Source organism: Syngnathus leptorhynchus, chromosome 19 (assembly GCF_054491065.1).
Source record: "Syngnathus leptorhynchus isolate UIUO chromosome 19, UIUO_Slep, whole genome shotgun sequence".
Lineage (NCBI taxonomy): Eukaryota > Metazoa > Chordata > Actinopteri > Syngnathiformes > Syngnathidae > Syngnathus > Syngnathus leptorhynchus.
In genome coordinates this window covers 1,255,242-1,274,976 of record NC_141213.1, presented here as the reverse complement: position 1 = coordinate 1,274,976, position 19,735 = coordinate 1,255,242, and the positions used below count along the sequence as shown (strand labels likewise).

The 19,735-nt window shown below is 47.8% G+C and overlaps 1 protein-coding gene across 1 annotated transcript in view; it reads right to left on the bottom strand.

Annotated features, from left to right (window-relative positions):
• LOC147041485 (cadherin-7-like) overlaps positions 1-19,304 on the bottom strand; it is a 59,942-nt gene extending 40,638 nt beyond the window's left edge. Inside the window, exons 1-4 of the mRNA XM_085939202.1 lie at positions 19,227-19,304; positions 18,752-18,947; positions 17,039-17,112; positions 2,779-2,866 (exon numbers count right to left, since the gene is read on the bottom strand). The gene's annotated coding sequence lies outside the window, so the exon portion shown is untranslated. The remainder of the gene's footprint in view (positions 1-2,778; positions 2,867-17,038; positions 17,113-18,751; positions 18,948-19,226) is intronic.
• Between the last annotated feature and the right edge of the window lie 431 nt (positions 19,305-19,735).

Genomic DNA, 19,735 nt, shown 5'->3' with positions numbered 1-19,735 from the left:
TCCCCCACGTGTCCGGCGCGCCCGCCTCCCACTTATCGGCCATCTTCTTGGCTTGACCCGTGAGTCTACCATATCACAAGCGTCACCTCCGCTTACCTGGCAACCGGTTATCTGCTCGAGGTCTTTTGGCTTAGCGAGAGGAAGACAGTGAGTACAAAAAGAACCTGCAAGGAAGGCAGGGAGAGTTCTAAGGTTTCGGTCACCAAAGCTAAGCTTCATTCTGGAAAACCAAAGTCGACATTCCAGTCAAAAGCAGCGAGCACGCAAGCTGATCGGTAAGTAGCGGCAGATCAATAAGCCGCCGGCGGACAGATGCCGGTGTGGTTCCCGCGAGCCGGCCGCTCTGTAACACACTCAAAGGATCATCGATCGTGGCAGAGGGACTCTAAAGGAAACACTTAAGGAGCTGTCATAACATGCGACAGCTTTTGAAAGCCCCAGCGAGCGGTGCGGCTTGAGGAGGACGGCCTTTTTCAATTCATTTCAACTTTATGGAAATAGAATATGCCCCGCCCCCACGCACTCCCTTTGCTCCTCCAAGACGGGAGGCGCGATGACTCAGAGCGCGTGACCTTTTCCTAGGCAGCGTGACTCTCGACGGCGGGTGGCTGATTTATCATCAAACCGGATTTCGTTTAGCGGCGGATCAAATGCATCTTCTCTCTCCGTAATTGCGCAACGACGTTTCCCACCGAGGAGTCGACTTGTAATTGTATTTTAATTCCTTCTGCGCGCGCGCTTGTGTTTTCTTTTAATCATCCGGAGCCGCTGTGCGGTCGCGGGGTGCCTAGACCTTGATGTCGGAAGCCCGCCCGCCGCCGTCAAGCCGCTCAAAGCTCGTCATCTTTGCGTCAAAGCACCCTTTGAGGACTCAACGTCCAGAAGGTATTGAGCCATTATATTTTGTTCAGGCGCAGCCGGAGAGGGTCGCCGGGATCAAGTGGACCAAAGGACGAGCTAATCGCGGGGGATCGGGCGGATCGATGGCGGTCGTCTTCTCATTATTGGCCGTCGAGTCGCAGCTGGAGTGGTGGGGGGGAAGGGGGGCGGGCTCCAGGCCCTCACTGACTCAAAGCACAAAATTCAGGTCGCATTCATCGAGTCGCTCTTTCTTCTGATTGTTCTCCGAGTTCTTCTCTGGTAGTCAGGACTCTCTGTGGCCTCTCAGAGGTCGATTCGGCTATTGCAGCGGAATTCCGATTTGAACGTAAACGCATCGTAACGGGATATCGACATCAAGTCGAATCTACATTTGCGCTGCCTCAAAGAGTAAACAAGCGTGGAGGTCATCCTGGGCCGATGCGTCACATGGTGTCGCCGAAAGAGAAAGCGTAGACAGACGCGCTCATTCATCTGCCAGTTTTGTCGAGCGAGACGGCGTCCTGATCCGAATCCTAATGACTCGCCGGCTCGCCTGTGTGTCGCACAGCCTCTGAGTTGGGCTTGGATCTGCGCGAGCCCCCCCTTCCACAAAAGACACTCTGAAGTTTCGTCTTCGACGCTCTTGCTGCTGTTCCGCGTGACGCAGCACAAAGTCCGATGTTATCCACTTCACAGATTGAAGCAACCTCACCTGCTCAAATGTTGAACTTTCCACTTCAGCATTTGAAAGGCAAAGCGCTAACCGCTACGCTAAACCAAATGAGAAACGACGCGTCGGGCGTATTTCGGCAAAAAGTTATCGTCTTGTTTCTGACGCGACGAGGCCAAGCGATCGGCTCGCAAAACTTTCTGATTGTTTGGCAGTTTTCATTCCTTTGCCATTGCGGTCCGCAGGGGGGCCGAGCACTTACGCGCGTTTCGACGCATAATCACTTTAAAAGCCTTTTTCACGGCGCCGCGTCGCCTCCCGGCGCCATTCAGGTGTCGTTTCTTCATTTGTTGTAACTGCCGAGTGGCGCTTTTCAATTACGCTTCTGCGACGCTCATACCCCCCCCCCCCCCCCCAACCCACCCAGCCACCCCCGAAAGGTGGCAAATGTTCTTTGGACAGCAAGCCAGTTGCTCTTCTTTGCTCTTCCAGCAAAAGAATGTCACCTCGTGTCGGGGCACGATGAGCAAGCAAACAGAGAGCGCAAACAAGCCCAAAATGAGGACGGGACGAGGCGAGACGGCGGTTCGGACGGGGCGCCATGGTAACGAGGAACGGGCAAACGGCACGGACGGGTTCTTTGTCATGACACGTCGTTTCCCCCGCGGTGTCAAAGATGTGCGCTCGCACGCTCCGTCGCTTGCATTCACTCTTCGTCCGTCCGTCTCCCGGCTGGCTGGCAAAGGCCTCGTTATCGGCAAGCGTCGCCACCCTCTTCGCCAAATCCGGAATGCTTCTGACGTCGCGCCGCATTTCCCCGACCTCGGCGTAACGAGCGAGACAACAAACAGTCGCCCTTGGGGTGAGACGCAGGTGGGCGGCAATGGGCGTCCCAATTTTCGCCTCGAGTGGACGGCGGAGGCTCCAACTTTGCAGAGAAGCAAAAACGAGAACCCCGAAAACAAAATGCCGCCTTTTCATTCAATGTTTCTCATTAACGTCGCGGAGCCCGTTGAATTTATTCCCGTCAGTCGTTGGAGGACAAACGGAAGACAAATACCTCACCAACTTTTTTTTTTTTGAGGTTCCACACGACAACTTCTCCTGCAGACAAAGTGAAAATAAAGTCAGACGTGGGTTTTAAGATAAAAAGTGAGCGAGTGAAGGAGAGCGAGGACGAGTGGCGTTTTCCCCCCTGACGCAAATTCACAGCTAAGTTACAAAAGTAAGAAGAAGAGTGGAAATACCTTTTTGCGGCGCGTTGCAACGGCGCCGTAAACACCAGCTTGCCGATTAGCTCAAAGGTGCTGGATGAACGCCGAGATACGACATTATCTGCAATCACAAGAGCAAATCAACATGAACGGCGACACCCGTCCATCCGTTCGCTCGCTCGTCTATGAATACAAATCAAAGCCATGTTTTTTTTTTTTTCTTCTTCCCCTTTTTTTGATTTCCGCCGCGACTGATCGTGTGAAATGAGAAAAAGTTCTTCTCTAGTGCAGCGGAACGAGCTCAAAGCTCAGCCGGCGGTGGCAAAACTTGATGGAGCCGATGGCCGCATGGTGTCGACTTCCCCCCCCCCCCCCCTCCGGGTGTTCCGTGGCTGACACAATGACCCCCCCCCCCCTTCATGGTCTTGGCAGCTGCCAAGCCTGAGAAGTCTTCTCTGAGTAGAAGCCCTCCGACAGGACCTGACGCTCTCGTCCGTGTCCGTCACAGCTTTCATTTCCCGCGCCGGGCCATCGATTCTTTGGCCGGTTGACATTAGCGAGCCACGCTGGTTTTTAATCTGGTGTAAAGCGCCTGGGCCCCAGGGGGGCCGTCTCCTGAGGACGACAGCAAACGTGCTGCTCGGGACGGAGGGGGGAACTTGAAGTGAGCCAGAGTTTTTTTGCAAAAAATCTCTGTCGGCATTCAAGCGCAAGTTTGAAAACACACACGGGAAAAAGAGCGAGGTCGTGTGTATTTGGAAAAATTGAATTAGGAAACGATCTGAGCGCAGTCCGCCGTGCAAGCCGCATCAAATTGAAGAGCGGCGACAGTTTGAGCGAGCCCGGCTGCTGGAAAACGGTCATCGCCCTTCTCCGGCGTTGTCAAGGCCGCTTGACGTATTGTTTGAGGAGCGCGGGGGGGGGGGGAGCACCGCCGCCGTCGCGCTGCTTGTAGACACAAGTCGCTGTCTAGCCAGCGACATTAAAAAAAGGTCCCTCTGAGAAAGGGGAAATTAATGCACGCCATCCATTTCTGCCTTTCCACAAAAAAAAAGTGACATATTTCAGGCTGACACATTTTAATTAGGCCATCAATAGCCCGGTGACGGCGCCTAATGGCGCGAGCGACGCCGGCGATGCGGGCGGGACAAGTTGCCTTCGCTTTAACTCGCCAGCACCGACATTTAAATGGGCCTTAAAAGTGCCGTGCTCACGCTGCCGTTATTTACTTTTCTCCCTCGCGTTTAAATTGGACAACGGTTTCACGGCGAGATCTGCATCGGCCGTGATTTGGGACAGATGATGACGATTTACAACATGTGCAAAAAGGACTGACGCAATTTGTCGGGTTTTGGAATTTTGTCCCACATGTGAAACTTCATCGAGGTGCAAAGATGCCAAAAAAAAGAAGATGGCAAAATAAGATAAAAGTGACTCTGCTATGAAAGTGGGAGGTAAGAAACCTTCTCCTCGCCAAGAGCCGCTGGCTATTCGTGTTCGAGGCCCAAAACAGAATGTGCTCATCAATCGACAATTACTCATACTTTCTAACCACGCTCAGATTGTGTGTTTGAAAAAAAAAAAAAGGTCGCCAAGGCAGGTCTGAGATGTTTTCTCCTGACAAGGCGCTCTCCCAAGCCTCCGCCCCTCCCCTTGGGGAGAAGAAATAAGAGCGACGAGCGCTGGCGTCCATCATTCAAGGCGGGAGAGGGTCATTGAGCCCGGCCCCCGTGACAGCTTTACAACTTTGCGCGCAATTCCGTTTTAATTGGCAATCATGAATTAAGTGAACGAGAGCGCCGATGCCGCTTTTAATTGGCTCGACTTGATGAGTTCCTCAGATAAAAGCCGGCCATATATTCTCACGTTTGCTGCCACGTAATTAGCTGGCAGACGTATCAAGCCCGTGACCGACCTCACTACTTCGGCCAGGACGTCGCACGGGATTTACCAAACGGCGGCGCGCTCGCTTGTTCATTGGTCTTGGGCAATTATTAATCAACACGGCCTGCTCAGGTTATTTGGGTTTCTATCAAAAAAAATAAATTGATCATTGGAGCAAAAAAAAAAGAAAGATCTGCTTGTGTTGAAGAAAACCCCGGAGAGGGAAATAATGAGGAAATGTACGGAATGTGAAAGAAGCTCCCTTGTGCTGTTTTGTTGCATCTGGATTCCGTGCAGGTCACAACAAGAGAAAGAAACAAGGCAGCTGTAGCTTTGTTTGCTTTTCCTTTTTTTGACATGGAAAGAAAGGAGCTCCTCCTTTTAACGATCTGCGTCGTCGCCGATGACGTCGAGACGTTCGATTTTGGCAGAGCGTAACTTTTGATTGCAGGCACAAAAACAGAAAGTTTGAAGGCGACCGTCATTCTGGTGCGAGTTGGTGTCTTCGAGTGTCTTTTGTTTGTTTTTGTGTATGAATTTTCAAGGAATTTTGTGACATTTGGACTTCTCTGTGTGTGTGTGTGCGTGCGTGTGTGTGTGTCAAGGATAGCAAGTATTTTGTCTTTGTGTGTAGAACGTTAATGGCGGTTTTAAGCACCTCCCCCCCCCATTCTGGATAATGATTAAAGACAATCCCTACGGCGCCTCAGCCGACACTTTTTACATATAAGGTCAAATGTTCAAAGCTTTCCTCCGCTCTGCCTCCCTTTTAAAAATAGTGCAGGAAAAAAAAAGGGGGGAAATTAAACATTAATGGGCTGATGAATAAATATTTTGTGTCTCCAGAACTCAGCACTTTCTTGCCGTGGCTTAATTAACTCTTCTTGTAAATGAATACATCACCTTTCAATGTCCTCCCACATTGCTCCCCCCCCCCTCCCACACCTGCCCGCCTACCTCGTTTTAATTCACCCATCATATTTAGGAAGACTTTTGTTTTCACATCGGTATGCGCATTAGCATTAAAAGCCGTCATTTTAACTTGTGGATTTGATCTCCCGTCGATGAACGATTGCTCGGGGCACAAACGTTTGTCCTGCTGCATGGTTTTGTATTGGCCAAATAGCTCCGAGGGGGGAAAAATGTTTTGGTTGGGGGGGAAAGCGTCAAGATTGTATCCGGCTGCCATAGGAAGGCAGGAGATTTTTTTTTCTATCCATTATTGAATGTTCTCCGCACGTGTCGGCAAGTCGTTGCTTTTTAAAAAGGCTCTAATTCCGAGTCTGATTGATGTCGAGGGTGAAAAAAAAAAGAAAGCGGCAGCTCGTAACTGGTGAGAAGAATATTCCGACACGGCGTCTTCCATCATTACCTGCGAGGTAACGATTCATCTATCGATCGCTGAATCGATTTCAAGTCCGACCGTCCAATTACATCAAGTCGTGATACAAATTGATCGGGCTAGGCTTGAAGGCGTTCGTTTTTAAAATTGTCCGACGTCAAATTCCAGCTGTGAGTCAGAAGCTCTTCTTCGGAGCCATGAATGTGACATTGCGTCATTGTGAAAATCCGACCGGTCGCCCGCTGGAAGGTTGTCGTGGCGACTGATCAATAGTTCGTCTAACACTTGCCGCGGATGTCAACAAACTGTCACGTTGAGGACAAACAAAAAAGAAATAAATACATTTAAGCGAGTGCGGCTCAGTGGATGAAATTTAAGCCAATATCCAAACAATACGTAAGAAGGCCTAAAAGCTTTGCAATCCAAAAAAAAAAAAAAATGATTTGATCCTTTCCTGCTCCCGTCTGATGCAAACAAGATGAAACACAAGAAAGTTCAGCTGCATTTGGACCACTTTGGCACACATTTGAAGATGCGCCTCTCGGGAGTTGCTTTCCGAGTCGGAGCGTGGCATCTCGAGCCCCCCCCCCAATTCCCCTCCACCCGCTTGCAAAGCGCTAGCGGCGCGCAAAGACTCCGCTGGCTATTGGCAAAGCGACGTCGCTCGCCCGGAGGAGCGTAAAGAGCCAGACGGGTACGAGAACAATCTTGCCAGCCCCTCGATCGTGACCGACTTCAATGAATTGCTTCATCAGCGGCGCACCTGAGAACGTTTCTCGGCAGCGTGGAGATAACGGTGAGGATCCCGCGGCGAGCGGCAAGGTCACAGTTGCATCAAAAGCCAGCGACGCTTTTTTCTCCTCCTGTGTGAACTTTGCTTTGCCGGAGGAAACAATTAAGATGAGGTGCTAATGCCTTCGCTCGCGCTCATTTGCGCCGCTGTCATTAAGGTCTTTTGGGCAAATGTTGCCGCTATATTGCGAGCGGGGAGGGAGATGGAATCATCTCGAATCTTCTCCCCCGGCTGGAAACGCTGAAAGGTCCTTTTTCAAAGTGTCCAAGTTTGGCAGGGAGCAATCAGCGGCTCTGCGCTCGGATGGCGTGAGCGTTATCAGATGTGACAGCCGGGCCCCAACAACGTAGCGAGCTATTTAACGAGCCTTCTTCTTCACGCCGGAGGTGAAGGCCAGATGCAATCTTCGGCCAATTTCCCGCCTCATCTTGCCGCCGCCAGTGTTTCGGTCAAAGTTGAAGGTCAAAGTTGAAAAGCTTGGAACAACGGCATTATGAAAGGCGAGCGCTTTGCCGGCCGACTCGACTAATAGCGACGTGGCCTTTCGGGACTGTCCCACTGAAGGTCCGTGCGGCGGCGAGATAAAAGCCGGGCGGCTAATACGTCGGCCATCTTGAAAGCGGCCGAGACAATATAGACATTTAAAAGGACACTTTGAGGGCCTGCCTATCGCTTTTGTTTCGCAAACATCTGCCAGCGAAAAGGGGATCCCTGATCCCCCAAAGGGTTTTCTTTCAAGTTCCGTTACTCGAGCAAAACCCAGACGTATTTTCGGTGCTGGATGAGAGGCTCTCCGGCACAACGGCGCACCAAGACATTCACAATGGCGACATCCCTGCCGAGGCCAAGGCTGAAAAATAAGCGCCGCTCCTTTCTTAGAGAAGCAAAACAGCCCTAGGCGGACCTTCACCCAGACCCCATTCGTTATAAGAGCGGGGAAAAAAAAAAATCCCCTTTTGTTCCTTTTTGTTTTTTTTGTTCCCGTCCACGAAGGACATTAAACGGCCGGCGCCACAAAAGATGTTCCCGTCACGTTTTGTAAGAAATGTGGATTCGCCGCCTCTTTCGACTCACGTTGTTTTTGTAGAGTCAAGCTCAGAGAGAAAGCCAATCGCTGTTTTTAATTGCGCAAAAGATGTGCCAAGCTTGCCCCGGGCTTCGTAGCCAAACTTATTAACACCGGGAAGAGGTGCTCCGCTAATCACATCGTCGTCATTTGCAATTCCAAAGACCTTTCGCTGCTAAATGTTGCGCTCCACTTTTGGGTCAAGAATGGATTGGTAAAAATACTGCCAGAAAAAAAAAAAAAAAAGAAAAATCACTGTCAGAGAGCCCTCACACTCTCTCCACACAGATGTAAAGATGCTCCGAAAGCTCCTCGAAACGAGTCGACTTTCTCCCGTCCCACTTTTACAAAGAAGCCGAGCAACTTCATTAAGGCTTCTTCATTTTCTGCTATTCCGGGAGCTTTATTTGTTTGTTTTAAAATAGCGCAAAAAAAAAACCCTCAGCGGAGGAAAACGATAAGCAGTGCCAGGGAACATTTATAATATCTACCAGCCATCTTCAACAACAACGCGTATATCTCGCGGGCTTTCATAAACAAGAACATTTCGGAGGAACTGGACACAAAACTTGGCAAGATGCTCAACGGCGGCGGCTGGATGGCTGGTCAATCACGGTTCAGCTTGCTCACATGGTGTGTGTTGATAAAATATGAAAAGGGTGCGAACGTGCGGGTTTCGTAATGCCGACAATTATCGGCAGAGTAGATGCGCTCACGATTTACATAATTAAGGTGGGGTACGGCCCTGAGCTAACTGCGTCGCATGCCGATGAGACTCATTAATAGAGCAGCAACAACAGGTCGGCGCGTGCCGTGTACGTTTACGTTAGCATGGAGCGCGTTCGCGACCTTGGCCATTTTCACACTTTACGTTCTTCGCATTAATGAGTTGTATTGTTCGAAAACAACGGCGCGGAAGCTCGGCTTGCTCGCTTTCAATTTATTAATGCCAATTATTTTCACATAAAGTTACTCAAGCATTTCTGTTTGTTTGGGGCTTGCTTTTGGAGTTTGTTTGCACAAAAGCTAATTTTAGACTCAATTCGAAGCTCTCATTTGGAGGATTCAACTTATTTTCACCTCCGACTTTGAGACTTGCACGCTGGCTTGAAACTTGAACCCGGGTTCGAAATCTCAACCTTTGCTCATTTTTGCAACACCAACCCAGCCGGGCTCATTTTGAAACCTTAGCCAACCCTCCAGTTTGGAAACCCGACCTAATTATGTAACCCATTCTGCCATTTTGCTGGAGTCTCCCACGGTGGGCGGTCACCGAGGTTAAAGTTCAACCCTCCGCAATTAGCCGTGAACGCTCTTTGATTGGGGGGCGGCGTTCCGCACCCTCATTAAGTCCACGCAGCCTAGCGTAGCCAGCAGGCTCTACCTCATTACGGCAACTCGAACGGAAGGAAGTTCAGCGGCTCGCCAAATGCCCCCTCCCCCTTCATGTAGCCAAATTATTGGTGGTGAAATTTTACCAATGCAGCCGTGCTGTGAACATACGCTTGCAAAACGTAGCGCTGGTTTACCGCTAAACGCATTCTGGCCTCGCTGACATTTTATATGTTGCAGATCAGCAAAAAAAAAAAAAAAAAAGACAAACGATGCAGAGCGGCAAAGATGTGCTGATGGAAGACGGCGAAACATTCGCTTGCGCGTGGCTCTCAGCCAAAGCTCGTTTCGTATGTTTGTTTTGTCGCCGACGAGGACGCGGACGACTTTCACGAGGCTTCGGGTGCTAAGGTTATATAGCGGCTGTTGAGAAAAAAAAAATTTTTACGGTCATCTGTCAAGGTTAGCGCGCAAATCTGGTTTCGCTATAAAGCCACTTTAGTTAAGATCAAGGTTTAAGAAGTGCGATCCTGTGACAGGCCCAGTAAATTTGGCGTTATTGTCCCACATTGTTTGGCAAGTTAGTGGGAAAAACAGTCCAGTAAAAGTGACGAAGGCCAGCTACATTTATTTTGAAAGAAGAATAGAAAGGGGTCACGCTAAGGAGAAAAGAAAAAAATATGATTTCATGAGTGAGACGCAATCATCTGGAGGACCTTCTACTACATCTTTCCACATTTGTCCAGCTAGCACCGCCATACTGTTAAAATTGTATAAAAATTCACGTCAAGTCATCGGCATCTGGCGGAACGTCCGTCCAAAAAGGTGACGCGGCCGTGTCAAGGTGAGCCGTTTTCAATATCGATGAGAGGCCCAGCCTATTTAAGAGATATTGGCTTTTTAGCGGCGGGGGCCCATTTGCGTTGCTCATTGCGCTGATTTAGTGGCGGGCCGCGTGTGCTCTGGCATCTATTCATCTGTGTTTAACATCTACGAGGTCCCGGGTTCACCCGCTCGCCCGCCTTTCCCGGCGGAGCTTATTAACCGCCGGCGCAACCGCTAGCACTCCTTGTTAATTACATAAATGGATATGAAGGCGGCCAAATAGAGCACATCCCCAGTTTGAGCCCATAAATCTGCGGAGGAGGTTGGCCGGCCGGCCGGCCCGCGGCTACGACGCCATCGCTTCTTCCATCTTCACGTTTTTCCAAAGAGTAGACGTTTGTGAGACCCTCCGCAGTAAATACTCAAACGCAAATGTCAGGCCTGGCTATAAACGGATACATCAAATAGATAATCTCATTAGGCAAGTAAATAAAGTGTGAAATGAAATGTGGCTTTGTACTTTCACCTCCAGCGGGGGTTAAAAAGTCCTTATCGCTAATTAGCTCCTTTTAACGCGCTTGTTTACTTACTGCCTTATCGAGCGGCACAATCGCTTTTTAAAATGATTTTGTTGATACAATTACACCAAAAGGGCCGAGATGGAGAGCCAGCAAGAGAGAACTCGCATCATAATGTCGGATTAGCGCAATGAAGGCTCGACCGTACTGTCGTTTAGACGGCTAGCTAATGTTAGCGGATTAGCGAGCCGTGTGTCCCACTGCTATCCCGAAAACATTTGACAATAAAAACATTCATACAACATTTTTCAAGCAAGTAAACATCTAAAAGGTGGCTTTCCATTATTCCAAACGTCGTGACGATGTTCATCCTTAAGGAGACCAATCCTAACATTACACGCCAAAAACAGTCCGACCAATTGCGATCTTGTGGGTAGTAAAAGGATAATCCCTCGGCCCACTGATAACATGAATATCTGTCGTGTGAGTGCCCAAACTAATTCAATCAATAGCCACCTTCTGGAAATGTTGCGATTTGCTTATTTTGTGTGTTGGAATATCGTACGACACAAACGTTTCTCCTCATAAAAGTGCAGAAAAGGTACTTAATGCATCTCTTAGTTTGAATAATGCCGTAAAGCGCATCGCGCGTTGCACGCGAGAGACTCGGCGCAACGCTAAGCGATCAATAGCGTGCAGGTTATTAATATTTTCTTTTATGTGGGAGACTTGAGACAGGCCCCTTTTACCCACCCCCCCTCGCACCGCCACCAAAACAGCAGGATTATGAAAGGGAGCAAAAAAGCTTTGATGCTTAATAATATATGTTGGCGAGACGTAAAAATAGAAGTCGCAGGAGATGCCGACCGGCAAAAGTCACTCTTGCTTTCGAGGTAGCAAACTAAAAATACCTCTTTTCAGACCCACAACGACACGACGCGTGTTGACGTGCGTGCGCTTGGGTAAAGGAAGCGTACACGATTTTTTCTTGGCTATTCCCACTCATGTTGGGAAAATGCTAAACGAATAAATAAATGAATAAATAAATAAATCACCAAATACTTCCCACTTCTTCCAAATGAACGGCATTAATTGGCCCACTGCTGGGCCCTGTGTAGCTTTCCCCACGGCTCTTTTGGGTTTTTTTTTTTCCCTTGCTAACCTTGAAGGGTAAAATCAATTATTTCCTTTCAGCCCCGAGGTGCTGCGACGTCTCCCTTGCCGCAATCAGCAGCCACATCACAACACATTAGCCAAAAACACACAAGTGGATATTTGTTGGTGTTTTTTTTTTACTAGAATCGCCTTCAGGAATAAAAAAAAAAAAAAAAAGAAGTGAATTCCTTATTAGGATCACGAGTGGCTCCACGGTATCGTTTTTTTTTATTCCCTCAGTCGGACTTCCGTCCAAGCCTGCGGTCATTCCCGTCAGCCATTTTCTCTCTCCGGTGAAGTGATTAGCAATGTAAAAGCTTAGATACATTTAGCAATGAACGGCAGCAATGTTACACTTGTTGAAATCCACATACGCCGAGCGTCTAATGTCTACTTTTATGTCTTCTATGTACATAAAACATGAACTATATTCACAGCTTGGCAAGCGCGCATTAAGAAAACACAGCAAACGTGAATAAATCCACCTCGGAATTGAATGGATTTTTCTTTGGTTTGGTCTGGAAAATTAAATGAATCAGCCTGGAAATTTGTTTTGTGCCAGGTGCAGCGACGAGTTGAAGTAAGCGAGCAAGGACGCAAACGCGCATAGAACGAAAACACATCGACACCTTGAGGGAGGTAATAAAAAAAAAAAAAAAAACAGGAGTCAAGGTTCCAAGAAGCAAGGCCTGGCATAAAGAAACGCCGGCACTCCAAGGATCCAAGACGCAAATTTCAATTTGGAAGGAATTCACTTGCTGGTGACGGCAGAGCCCAGACTTCAAGGCGAGATCGACGCTTTGGAAGATTTGAATGGCAACGTCCCGGCGGGGGATGGAGATGACCTGAAGGTGGAACAAAAAGTCTCCTTGGGCAAAGTTGAATCCCCAACAACATTTGAAAAAAGTTCTCCTGCAGCAGGATTTTGTACAAAAAAAATCCTGTAAAATGTTATTAGAAAACGAAAACATTTCCAGTTGTTCTGGCTTTAAGAAATTTGGTGTAAAAATGAAAAACTAGATACTATAACACTTGACTTATCAGTCCACGTGCCATTATTTATTTATTCATGTATTTATTTATGTATTTATTTCTGTATATATTTACTTATGTATGTATTAGGGTTGGGAAAATTCACCGATATGCATCGGAAAATGGATACGACCTTTAAGATGCAGTTGCATCGTATCGTATCGCACTGGATCACATCGTTTTAAAATTAAATGGTACTGTATCGCACCGTATCGCAGGAGATGGGAGGATCGTATCGCATCTTATCATTGGCAATTCCATGAATCGTGAATGCATCGAATAGTTGGCAGTGTATCGAGATGTGTATCGTATCGCTTTGATGGTGAAGATTCCTAACCCTAGTATGTATGTTTGTATGGATGCATTCATTTATTTATTGACAATAATAATTGGCCAAAGAGGCCCAAGGGCAAAGTTGCAGCGCCACCTGTTGCTCGGGAGTGCCCTTGACAACCTGCCTCTCTGTTTGGCTTAAAAAAGGAGAATTGCTATGATACCGTCGATCCTGTGAGTGTTTTGTCCCTTATTATCAAGCGTCAATCCCTCATGTCAGTCAAATCAAATGAAAACATCTCCCTTATTGTCTCAGACGGCTTTCATGTCAAGGTGACTTCCACCATTCCGCCTCCGAAACGGCAGTGGGGAAGCAAGCGCCGCAAATCCTTATCTGATGGGAGGCTTTGCGGCCCAATATTGGCGGCGAATGTTCGCCGGCGGCCCGTTTTGGGAAGGAGGGCGGCTCGGCATTTTGCGCTTCACACCTGAAGGAAGCTAATTAGCCAAAGACGTGCGCGTTTAATCACGTTGCGCCTGCTCAGCGGCCGCCTCGACTTCATTTATTAAAGCGATGATGACTTTAAATGAAGCCATCATTCACTGTCGCGGCTCAGGCGTGGGCCGCACCTGAGGTCGAATTTTTCTACGGGCCTCGCGTGCGTACGCGCAACTGTTTGAAATTAGCCACGTTGAAATATGCAAGGCCATGCTTTGTCCCGCCTTACAACCCTTTACAACCTTGCGCGCACTTCAAAATAGTTTCTCGCCAAGTTACCAAGTCCTCAATTGACGTTCATTTTCAAATTTTCACAAAAGGGGGCTTGGACAATAAAAGAACCTTGTTGAGCAATCGACTTTGCGTGTCATAAAATGAAATCAAAACATAATTCTGCCTTCAGAAACTTCTTTTCAAATGCAACATTTGGGTTTTCTGACTGGCAATTGACAGCGTGAAATTTCATTTCGAGTCCTCGCAGCTTCGTCGATGCGTGACTTCCACATACGAGCGGCGTAATGACGTCCTTTGCGATTGCGAGTAGATTTAAGTCGATATAGCTCCGCGTCGCGCCTGTTAATTACCGCCAACAGAATGCCTGCGTGATTACGTTTGATTAGTCAAAGAGGCCTCTTGATTTATTCCCGCGCCGCGCCAGCGACCAGATGTTTAATAATAACCCTCGCCGTCCAAAGCGCGCGGCTAATGTTGCGGGTTCTTCATGCTGCAAGAAGCGGAAAATAGCTCCACTCTACCTGGACGATGAAGTGTATTTGCATCTTAAGAGCAACCAGATGAGCAGATTGTGCAGATGAAACATTTACCAACCATAAAATACGCTTAGCATAAGTTGGACGAGTCAAGGCTGTCCGACGGGTGCTGGAAAAAAAAGACAAAAGTAATCGATAGAAATGCCCGAGTACTTCGGTGACACGTAGCCAGCGCGGCTTTAGCGGGCGTGACGGGATGTTTCGTCCCGTCCCGTCCCGGCGAGCCCTCTCGTTAAAATGAAACCGACGGGACAAAGCAGCATTTTCCAAAAAACCCATAAAACTGCTGTGGCGAACGGAAGTTGCCAGAGAAGAATCTTTCCAAAGTTGACAATGTGTGATGATGGTAAGAGTTTGCAATTTTTAATCAGGCGGAAATTGAAGGTGATGAGCGGCGTCGGCGGGAGGCCCCCCGGCGGCGGCGGCGGCGCTCCGGCGGTGCTCTGCCTATTCTTTGATGTTGTTGTTGCGGCTGTTGCGCCGCCCCGTCATTTGAATATCACAGAGCTCGGCCACTGGCGTCTCCTTTTGTTTGCCGTGATTAAAGCAGGTGTCGCCCGGGCTCGCGCGCCTTAATGACACGTCCCATTTAAATCGCTGTCACTCGCCCGCCGACGGGGGGGCGGAGAGGGAAATGTTTGTTTTGCGGGAACCTGCCACGTACTTGAAACGCATCTGCTTTGCATAAACTTAACCTAGCTTTTGCAAATGAGATGGCTCAACTTTTGCAAAACCTGGAAAGACCTACAAGAAACTTTGGAGCTCACCCACGCTGGGAGAGAGTGGACGGGAAAGTCAGCCAACAAGCCACACTGTGCGCCAATTAAAGCCACAAATCCAAAACGTATTCATTCATTTATCAATCGGCAACACATTTAAGTCACCATTAATCGTCGTCGAGGCAACTTGGTGCTAGGTGACTTTCACATTTAGTCTATCCAGTGTGAGTGAGTGAGTGAGTGAGTGAGTGAGTGAGTGAGTGAGTGAGTGAGTGAGTGAGTGAGTGAGTGAGTGAGTGAGTGAGTGAGAGAGAGAGAGAGAGAGAGAGTGTGAGAGAGTGTGTATGTGTGTTTGGACTTGTATCCTTTTTTGCTTTTGTTAACCTCATCGTTAGTTTGAAAAAAAAAAACATCCCAAAAGTTTCTCTGTTTTCTGTCATTCATCACCTTGTGCGCTGTACATTTTGGACCAGTTGGAAAGAAAAAAAACATTATTAGCACGCACCGGTCGGATTGGTGGCAGTGGGTCTGTGTACGAATTGTGTTTGCTAAGGAAGAAAAAAAAGAACAAAAAAAAACAGCCAGGCAGCCGGGCAGGCCAAGACAGACGACAAGCTGCCAGCTGAAAAAAAATGACATTTTCTGCACACATGCAATGTTTGGAGCTTGTTTGTAAATTATGTTTTACAAGACAGCAGCGCCAAGAAATGGAAGAAAAAAAAAAAAAGTACACTGACTCCATACTGCTAGATGCATTTTTTTCTCTATCTGACATTATTGCAAAGAAAACAAACATGATAAGGGCACCCGTTGGAATATGGATCCAGTCCAAATCTCATTCAGCTTATCGCATCCGCCCATCGATCACCTCGTCCCGCAAAAACGGAGATTAGTGTCAGCGTCATCAATAATCAACTCCCTAATTGACTAGTGACGTCCAAAATCTAAGAAGAGTACAAAATACGCCAAGGCACACTAAAAGTCGTACAAGGAAGAAAATTGAATCCGCCTCGCGGGCTCATCGTCTGTTGAGCTCCTGAATTTCGGGAGGCGTCGACTCGGCCGTCGGCAGTCTGGACTGAGAGCCCAGAGTGACAGATGAGCCTCTTCGCGCCTCCTCCACTTTGTGTCAAATGTGATGAGAATATTTCACTTTAAAAAGTTGTGCTCGTGGCATCTTGTGACCGGAATGTTCCAACGAGGCAAACAAAGCGCTCTTGGACTCCATTCAAATTCATCAAACGTGAAAACGGGACCCGGGACGTGACCGGCACCTCAGCTCAGACGTGTCGTCTCCACATGTTTTTTTTTTTTTTCCTTCTATCCCTCCAGTTCATCCGCATCTCAGCAGGTTGCCCGTAAACCCGGCTCATCGTTAGTCCCTTGAGCCGAAGCGCGCCTAATCACCCAAAGGAGCTTCCTTCCCGCAGTTTTGCTTTTCAGCAAGTAAGAAAGAGAAGAATAGTGCTAGCACGCCCCACGCTGACGCGCAAATAAGCAGCGGCGGGCGGCGGAGTCCGACCCGCGTGGCTTGGCCGCCCGCGAAAGACGCTGCGCCTGACCCGACCGCAGGCTGAGCTTCCATCAAGGACGCTCTTCGCGTTGATTGTTTGTTTGCTGAAGTTTGGACAACACTTGAGGACGCCTCATCGAGTTTAATGGAAATGAAGGTTAGCGCAGGGGATGGCGGGCCTTAATTAAAACCGCAGCGTATCCGAGCAACAGTCGGGAAGGGCCGAGGGGGGGGGCACCGCGAGGGCTCCCGTTGGCCGCCGATGACCCGGCTGCGCTCTCCAACGTGGTAATTTGCAGGCCAGAACATTGTGAGAATCGCACAGCGTGGGCGGCAACTTACAAGACGGCTTAGTTTCATTTCGCTCGTCTCGCTAACAGGACGAAAGGGGGCAGGAGACCTTCACCGAGGACAACTCGGCGTGATGGACAGTTATCGTCTGCACTTTCATCCTGAATTTCTTGTTCGTATAAACGAGGTTAGAAAACGCGACTTTGTCAACATTCTTTCATTGTGCGAACTACCGCGGGAGATTTTGCATTCAAAAAAAGCAACACAAAAGGAAAACTTACCGGGTTGGGGACAACGTTGGTGTGGCAGATGATGACCAGGCTAGGCCACAATTTGTGAATTCATCTCTGAAAACCTGAAAAAAATGAAAAGAAATTCCAATGTGTGCGTGTGTAAAATTGTCTGCTAAGCAAATAAAACATTTTGCGCTTTGGACAATTTTGTCACGCCTGTAAGATGGAAAAGTGAAAATGGGACTCGGCGAAAAATGAACCGGTGCGATTCCAAGAAGCGCCAGCAGATGGCAGAAGGTTGCTCATCAAAGGACCTTCAGTCAAATGCTTGGTAGTGTGGGCTCGGACTGCCACGAGCATATATCTGCACTCACATCGAGTCTCAGCGGGCAACCCTCGAGAGCCCGCAGCCATTAGGGGCTCCAGCAGAGGGGGCCAACCCCCCCGCCTGCCCGCTTCACCGCTCCACTGCGCTAACTGGCACATGTTGGATAGCGCACTCCTCTCGTCGTTCCGCAGTGTACTTTTCTTTTTCAGCGAGCTGCAGCCGTAAAGATTCATGGGCAACTCCAACAGGCTTAATATCCATCCTGCATCAACGCGGGGGGGGGGGGGGGGGGGGGGGGGGGGAGGTTGTTGGAGTGAATCATGGCGCCCCGGTGGCTTGGAAGTACCCACATATGCTAATGTTTACTGTGGTGCACTACATGATTCAAATGCATGGAGCCTTTGGGGTTAGCCGCACCCGCTGCCGCTAGCGCTCGAGACGCGGTCAGTCGGCGTGCGTAATCGCACCCACCGAGATACTCGGACATACTATTCATCAGTTGAAACGCCCAACCAAGCTAATCATTCAATGTAATTTCTTGCATCATTTTGGCCACTAGGTGGCAGTATAATGCATACATACAGATATGTGCACAAAAGTCACCTCAACTGAGAGTTTGACTTTTAACGAGCAGTTGGATGCGCCGGCCGGCCGCGAGTTAAAGTCGCTAACTGCTAATTGCTAACAGGCGGCGCCGCATATCGATCGCGTCTGAAAGACAGGCCAGGACGCGACAACCCGGCAGTTGCGTCGCAAAAGAACAAACCCGGTCAGGTGTAATTAAGGCCAACGTGCGTGTTTAATGGATCAATAATGACGGACAGATGGGACGGCCATGAAAGGAGGGCTCAGGGAGAAGAAAAAAAAAAAAAAAAAAAGAACAGGAGCACTTAGGCGGGCAATTAATATGTCAAAGAAAGCGAGGGGAAAACCAATAACATAAATGTAAGAACAGCTCCGAGGGCCGTTACCCGGGATTATCATCATCGATTGGCTCCCGATGCCAACGAGTGACTTTCATGTTAATAACGTCATTGATTCTCCACGCCGAGCAGATTTTGATAGACAAAAAAGAAAGATAAAGTCGCGCCTGGTTCTTTTCGTCTTCTTACGAGCGCGTCGATTCTGATAAAAAAAATAAAGCGCAAATTTGAAATTGCTGCTACAAATTGTGCTGCTGGGCTCTACCTCTGTATGCTTGCAACTCAGACACAAAACTTGACCCGCCGTCATTTTTTATGGCCGTACGGTATCACGCCACAGTGGCTGGCGCCTCTTTAATTTGTGTTCCTTCGGCTATCCAACAGCTCCACGACACACATTACAATTGCAACAAATAAATGTACAACTAGCATGAAGTTTAGGCCAGCTACAAGGAAGGGGAAAGTTATCGAGATAACTTAACCTTAGCTTCAAAGTTCACACAAGCTTACCTGCATCTGACAGGTGAAGGGAAACATTGTGTTTCTTCTCCTTGAGTTGCAAACCTTGAATGGTGTTATTGTATTTCTCGCTGACTTGAAATGAAATGACTTCATTTTTGGCGTGTCCTCCTCCGTTGCACTCGCTTAACGAGGCAGCCTCGACCTTTTAGCATTGCTTAGCATTGCTACACGTGCCGACACGCACCTGAAAGTGATTAAAAAAAGATGCAAATTATTGTTATATTATATTATGATTATTATGCTCATTATGATTATTATTGTTGTTGTTTTTGTTGTTGTTGTTATTATTATTATTATTATTATTATTATTATTAAAATACTTTTTAAATGTATGACCTGTCAAGTCATTGAATTCAAGTCGTCAAGTGCAAAATCATTCAAGTCAAGTCAGTCATAAAATCATTTCTGACAACTATGAATTGACTATGAACTATGTATTTTTAATAAAAAGGAGAATCTTTACCCAGATTAGAGGGAAACGTAGCAAATGCCCCCCCCCAAAAAAAAGACTTCCTTGCTAGTGTATTACTGACCCCTGGTGTTCATAGTGAGAATGGTCAAACAGGTAGAGCTGAAAGAAAAACGACAGCTTTCGAGGCTCGATGATTACAATGAAATCTTATTGTTGAGTATGGCAACAAAATAAGACTTACGAATAGTAATTCTTCCTCTAAATATAACCACTTAGTTGATACAATTGTTTCTCATAATTACTGTAATGATGTACAATTATGTTGTACTTCATTGCTGGGTTTTTTTCCATTTAGTTCTTACTTTGCTGTCTTTGTGCTGTTTTAATTAACCACGTCATGGATAAAAAATTATTCGTTCACGCTAAAATGGAAAGTATCCACATGAATTATTTTGCAGATGACACAAAATGCTAAGAATAAAGTAGTGTTTTGTGTTATCATTTCTCTCGATGTTTTTGGACTGTCCCATTCAAAATGCTTCCAAAAACAAATACATTCA